This window comes from Oncorhynchus nerka, unplaced genomic scaffold, assembly GCF_034236695.1.
Source record: "Oncorhynchus nerka isolate Pitt River unplaced genomic scaffold, Oner_Uvic_2.0 unplaced_scaffold_948, whole genome shotgun sequence".
In the NCBI taxonomy this organism is placed as follows: domain Eukaryota; kingdom Metazoa; phylum Chordata; class Actinopteri; order Salmoniformes; family Salmonidae; genus Oncorhynchus; species Oncorhynchus nerka.
Window position 1 is genome coordinate 168,149 of NW_027040367.1, and position 7,500 is coordinate 175,648.

At 44.7% G+C, this 7,500-nt stretch overlaps 1 protein-coding gene and 1 long non-coding RNA gene across 2 annotated transcripts in view; both read right to left on the reverse strand.

Annotated features, from left to right (window-relative positions):
- Positions 1-7,500, reverse strand: part of LOC135570674 (uncharacterized) — a 241,397-nt gene that overhangs the window by 149,047 nt on the left and 84,850 nt on the right. The gene's annotated exons all lie outside the window — the stretch shown is intronic.
- Positions 1-7,500, reverse strand: part of LOC135570673 (collagen alpha-1(XIV) chain-like) — a 128,182-nt gene that overhangs the window by 85,819 nt on the left and 34,863 nt on the right. The window lies entirely within an intron of this gene.

The window sequence follows — 7,500 nt, forward strand, 5'->3', positions numbered from 1 at the left end:
ACTAACAGCTCCACTGGACAGAGGGTAAGATGGGAGAACCTGGGTCACTATGTCAGCTGTGGCCTGAGTCGTACAGACTAACAGCTCCACTGGACAGAGGGTAAGATGGGAGAACCTGGGTCACTATGTCAGCTATGGCCTGAGTCGTACAGACTAACAGCTCCACTGGACAGAGGGTAAGATGGGAGAACCTGGGTCACTATGTCAGCTGTGGCCTGAGTCGTACAGACTAACAGCTCCACTGGACAGAGGGTAAGATGGGAGAACCTGGGTCACTATGTCAGCTATGGCCTGAGTCGTACAGACTAACAGCTCCACTGGACAGAGGGTAAGATGGGAGAACCTGGGTCACTATGTCAGCTGTGGCCTGAGTCGTACAGACTAACAGCTCCACTGGACAGAGGGTAAGATGGGAGAACCTGGGTCACTATGTCAGCTGTGGCCTGAGTCGTACAGACTAACAGCTCCACTGGACAGAGGGTAAGATGGGAGAACCTGGGTCACTATGTCAGCTATGGCCTGAGTCGTACAGACTAACAGCTCCACTGGACAGAGGGTAAGATGGGAGAACCTGGGTCACTATGTCAGCTGTGGCCTGAGTCGTACAGACAAAAGGATCCGCTGGACAGAGGGTAAGATGGGAGAACCTGGGTCACTATGTCAGCTGTGGCCTGAGTCGTACAGACTAACAGCTCCACTGGACAGAGGGTAAGATGGGAGAACCTGGGTCACTATGTCAGCTATGGCCTGAGTCGTACAGACTAACAGCTCCACTGGACAGAGGGTAAGATGGGAGAACCTGGGTCACTATGTCAGCTGTGGCCTGAGTCGTACAGACTAACAGCTCCACTGGACAGAGGGTAAGATGGGAGAACCTGGGTCACTATGTCAGCTATGGCCTGAGTCGTACAGACTAACAGCTCCACTGGACAGAGGGTAAGATGGGAGAACCTGGGTCACTATGAGCTACCTGGGTCACTATGCTCCACTGGACAGAGGGAGAACCTAAGATGGCCTGAGTCGTACAGACTAACAGCTCCACTGGACAGAGGGTAAGATGGGAGAACCTGGGTCACTATGTCAGCTATGGCCTGAGTCGTACAGACTAACAGCTCCACTGGACAGAGGGTAAGATGGGAGAACCTGGGTCACTATGTCAGCTATGGCCTGAGTCGTACAGACTAACAGCTCCACTGGACAGAGGGTAAGATGGGAGAACCTGGGTCACTATGTCAGCTGTGGCCTGAGTCGTACAGACTAACAGCTCCACTGGACAGAGGGTAAGATGGGAGAACCTGGGTCACTATGTCAGCTGTGGCCTGAGTCGTACAGACTAACAGCTCCACTGGACAGAGGGTAAGATGGGAGAACCTGGGTCACTATGTCAGCTATGGCCTGAGTCGTACAGACTAACAGCTCCACTGGACAGAGGGTAAGATGGGAGAACCTGGGTCACTATGTCAGCTGTGGCCTGAGTCGTACAGACTAACAGCTCCACTGGACAGAGGGTAAGATGGGAGAACCTGGGTCACTATGTCAGCTGTGGCCTGAGTCGTACAGACTAACAGCTCCACTGGACAGAGGGTAAGATGGGAGAACCTGGGTCACTATGTCAGCTATGGCCTGAGTCGTACAGACTAACAGCTCCACTGGACAGAGGGTAAGATGGGAGAACCTGGGTCACTATGTCAGCTATGGCCTGAGTCGTACAGACTAACAGCTCCACTGCAGGACAACCAGACAGCGGGAGAAAATAACATCAGAAAACAATATGCCAAAGAATGTAGATAAGTAGAGGAAACAGTCGGTCACAGTCCATGAATGACAAGGTGAATATCGTGAGACCTTTGGTGCAGATTTGGTCCAAGACAACAACATAAATGCAGAATGCTCTTCAAAATACAGGAAACGAAAGGAACCTTTCCAGACGGCCATTTTCAAGGTCCGTTTTTATTGAACATTCAGAACTATAGAACAGAGAGAGACGACATCACACGGCAGACGCATCACGTGAAGGACAGAGACAGTAAGTTGTCTGTTTGTAAACACTAATGCCTGTTGCTGTACCATCCCAGATACAGTGGTGTTTCTTAACATCTCTTTGTCTTTGAGAAGGAAGAACCAGAAAAACGTGGTAGAAGAGACTCGGTGGGATGCTGTCCAGACCAGGCAGACTTCAGCTTAGAGTGCCTGGGAAAATGACCTCTCTAGAAGCCAGCTCTGGGAGAGATAAGAGTTTTAGTTGTTAAACACACACATGCATGCACACACACACTCCAACACACACACACGCATGCACACACACACATGCATGCACACACACACTCCAACACACACACACGCATGCACACACACACATGCATGCACACAACACACACACACATGCATGCACACACACACTCCAACACACATGCATGCACACACACACTCCAACACACTGGGCTAATGGAAGGATTCCACAGCAGTCAGTAAATCAGGTTTAGGGAGGACGACAACAGCAGTGTAGAGGACCATCACCATCAAATAAAGACATTCCTTTATTTAACATAACTCATTGTAGTGTAGTGTAGTGTAGTGTAGTGTGTAGTGTAGTGTAGTGTATTGTATTGTAACGTAGTGTATTGTAGTGTAGTGTAATTGTAGTGTAGTGTAGTGTAATTGTAGTGTAGTGTAGTGTAGTGTAGTGTAATTGTAGTGTAATGTAATGTAATGTAGTGTAGTGTAGTGTAATGTATTGTAATGTAATGTATTGTAATGTAATGTATTGTAATGTAATGTATTGTAGTGTAATGTAGTGTAATGTATTGTAGTGTAGTGTAGTGTATTGTAACATATTGCATTGTAATGTAATGTATTGTAATGTAGTGTATTGTATGGTAATGTATTGTAGTGTAATGTAGTGTATTGTATTGTGATGTATTGTAGTGTTTGGTAATGTATTGTATTGTAATGTAGTGTATTGTATTGTAATGTAATGTATTGTTGTATGTGTAATGTATGTAGTGTATTGTAATGTAGTGTATTGTATTGTATATATTGTATTGTAATGTATTGTATGGTAATGTATTGTATTGTAATGTATTGTATTGTAATGTAATGTATTGTAGTGTAGTGTATTGTATGGTAATGTATTGTATTGTAATGTAATGTATTGTATGTATGTATTGTAGTGTATTGTAGTGTAGTGTAAAGTAGTGTATTGTATTGTGATGTAATGTATTGTATTGTAGTGTAGTGTAGTGTAATGTATTGTATGGTAATGTAGTGTAAAGTAATGTATTGTATTGTAATGTATTGTAGTGTAATGTAGTGTAATAGTGTATTGTATGGTAATGTATTGTATTGTAATGTAATGTATTGTATTGTAATGTAGTGTAGTGTAATAGTAGTGTATTGTATGGTAATGTATTGTATTGTAATGTAATGTATTGTAATGTAGTGTAATGTATTGTAGTGTAGTGTATTGTATGGTAATGTATTGTATTGTAATGTAGTGTAGTGTAGTGTATTATATTGTAATGTATTGTAAGATACTGTATTGTAATGTAATGTATTGTATTGTAAGACATTGTATTGTAATGTATTGTATTGTATTGCATTGTAATGTATTGTGATGTAGTGCAATGTATTGTAATGTATTGTAATATATGTATTGTATTGTATTGGGAATGTATTGTATGGTAATGTATTGTATCGTAATGTAGTGTATTAATGTAATTGTATTATGTATGGTAATGTATTGTATTGTAATGTAGTGTAATGTATTGTATTGTAATGTATATTGTAATGTAATGTATTGTATTGTAATGTATTGTATTGTAATGTATTGTATTGTAATGTATTGTATTGTAATGTAGTGTAATGTATTGTGTAATGTATTGTAATGTAGTGTAATGTATTGTATTGTAATGTATTGTAGTGTAATGTATTGTATTGTGTAATGTATTGTAATGTATTGTAATGTAATGTAATGTATAATGTATTGTATTGTAATGTAGTGTAATGTATTATAATGTATTGTATTGTAATGTAATGTAGTGTAATGTATTGTAATGTATTGTATTGTAATGTATTGTAATGTAGTAATGTATTGTAATGTAATGTAATGTATTGTAATGTATTGGTAATGTAATGTCTTGTATTGTATGATATTGTAATGTATTGTATTATATTGTATTGTATTGTATGGCAATGTAATGTAATGTATGGTAATGTAATGTAATAATGTATTGTATGTATAATGTATTGTAATGTAATGTAATGTAATTGTATTTTATTATATTGTATTGTAATGTAATGTCTGGTAATGTAATGTAATGTATGGTAATGTAATTGTATTGTATTATATTGTATTGTAATGTAATGTAAATGTAATGTAATGTAATGTAATTGTATTGTATTATATTGTATTGTAATGTAATGTCTGGTAATGTATTGTAATGTAATGTAATGTAATTGTATTTTATTATATTGTATTGTAATGTAATGTCTGGTAATGTAATGTAATGTATGGTAATGTAATTGTATTGTATTATATTGTATTGTAATGTAATGTAATGTAATGTAATAATGTATGGTATTGGGGCAGTGCAGACAGTGGGGCTGTATTACCAGTGAAGTGATAGAAGTGATGGATGTTCTGTGAAGTTCAAACACCTTCCAGACATCAAACAATCAACTTTTATAAAACAACTACATTCAAATAATGGACTTTTGTCATTTGTAAAAGTAATGAATTATCTAAAGATTCATTTATTGATGTTCGTCCTCTGAGGATTACCTTGCTGGCTCAGGTTTGTTTAAATTTGCCTTCGATTCTCTGAATAATCAATTCAAAGGAGAGGAGAGGAGAGGAGAGGAGAGGAGAGGAGAGGAGAGGAGAGGAGAGGAGAGGAGAGGAGAGGAGAGGAGAGGAGAGGAGAGGAGAGAGTTGTTATGGGAGCTTCTTCTTTTATTTACTTCAGCAGAACAAACACCACCACCCACTGTGTTGAGAGTTGTCTGTCGCCTCTGCCTGCCTCCCTCCCTCCCTCCATTCATTCATCCCTCCCTCCACCTCTTCCTACAGTCACCACAGCAAAGGACCCCCCCCCCCCCGGTTAAAGTGAAACACTCTAGAGGACATTGAGTAGTGAGTAAAGACCTGCAGGGGACAAACTAAACTACAACCGTGGTTGTCATGAGTCCCCATCACCATGACACAGCAGAATCCCAATGTCAAAGCTGAGGCCTGGGAGACTCCTACATGTCCTAATTTCAGGGATCCTGAAGAAAAGCCACTTGAAGTTAAGTGAGAAGTTTACCCCTGGTTTTCTGCCCTGGATGGCCGGCTGGCTCTCAGTTGAAAGCCTCAGTGTGTGGACCCTGTTTGAGCTGCACATGAAAGAGCAAAGCAGCTGATGGCTTCAGTTTATCACTGCTCCCAGCAGCACGGTCCCAGACTACACATCAACCCCAGCAGACTGGGCCAGCTGGACAGACAGACAGACAGACAGACAGACAGACAGACAGACATATCAAACACAGCAGACTGGGCCGGGCTGGACTGGACAGACAGACAGACAGACAGACAGACTACATATCAAACACAGCAGACTGGGCCGGGCTGGACTGGACAGACAGACAGACAGACAGACTACATATCAAACCCAGCAGACTGGGCCGGGCTGGACTGGACAGACAGACAGACAGACTACACATCAAACCCAGCAGACTGGGCCGGGCTGGACTGGACAGACAGACAGACAGACAGACAGACAGACAGACAGACAGACAGACAGACAGACAGACAGACAGACAGACAGACAGACTACACATCAAACACAGCAGACTGGGCCGCGCTGGACTGGACAGACAGACAGACAGACAGACAGACAGACAGACAGACAGACAGACTACACATCAAACCCAGCAGACTGGGCCGGGCTGGACTGGACAGACAGACAGACAGACAGACAGACAGACAGACAGACAGACAGACAGACTACACATCAAACCCAGCAGACTGGGCCGGGCTGGACTGGACAGACAGACAGCCTACATATCAAACCCAGCAGACTGGGCCGGGCTGGACTGGACAGACAGACAGACAGACAGACAGACAGACAGACAGACAGACAGACAGACAGACAATCAAACACAGCAGACTGGGCATCAAACACTGGACTGGACAGACAGACAGACAGACAGACAGACAGACAGACAGACAGACAGACAGACAGACAGACAGACAGACAGACAGACTACACATCAAACCCAGCAGACTGGGCCGGGCTGGACTGGACAGACAGACAGACAGACAGACAGACAGACAGACAGACAGACAGACAGACAGACAGACAGACAGACAGACTACACATCAAACCCAGCAGACTGGGCCGGGCTGGACTGGACAGACAGACAGCCTACATATCAAACCCAGCAGACTGGGCCGGGCTGGACTGGACCGACAGACAGCCTACATATCAAACCCAGCAGACTGGGCCGGGCTGGACTGGACAGACAGACAGACAGACAGACAGACAGACAGACAGACAGACAGACAGACAGACAGACAGACTACACATCAAACACAGCAGACTGGGCCGCGCTGGACTGGACAGACAGACAGACAGACAGACAGACAGACAGACAGACAGACAGACAGACAGACAGACAGACAGACTACACATCAAACCCAGCAGACTGGGCCGGGCTGGACTGGACAGACAGACAGACAGACAGACAGACAGACAGACAGACAGACAGACAGACAACACATCAAACCCAGCAGACTGGGCCGGGCTGGACTGGACAGACAGACAGACAGAACCCAGCAGACTGGGCCGGGCTGGACTGGACAGACAGACAGCCTACATATCAAACCCAGCAGACTGGGCCGGGCTGGACTGGACCGACAGACAGCCTACATATCAAACCCAGCAGACTGGGCCGGGCTGGACTGGACAGACAGACAGCCTACATATCAAACCCAGCAGACTGGGCCGGGCTGGACCGACAGTCAGACAGCCTACACATCAAACCCAGCAGACTGGGCCGGGCTGGACTGGACCGACAGACAGACAGCCTACATATCAAACCCAGCAGACTGGGCTGGGCTGGACTGGACAGACAGACAGACAGCCTACATATCAAACCCAGCAGACTGGGCCGGGCTGGACTGGACAGACAGACAGGCAGCCTACACATCAAACCCAGCAGACTGGGCCGGGCTGGACTGGACAGACAGACAGACAGCCTACATATCAAACCCAGCAGACTGGGCCGGGCTGGACTGGACAGACAGACAGCCTACATATCAAACCCAGCAGACTGGGCCGGGCTGGACCGACAGTCAGACAGCCTACACATCAAATCCAGCAGACTGGGCCGGGCTGGACTGGACAGACAGACAGACAGCCTACATATCAAACCCAGCAGACTGGGCCGGGCTGGACTGGACAGACAGACAGACAGCCTACATATCAAACCCAGCAGACTGGGCCGGGCTGGACCGACAGT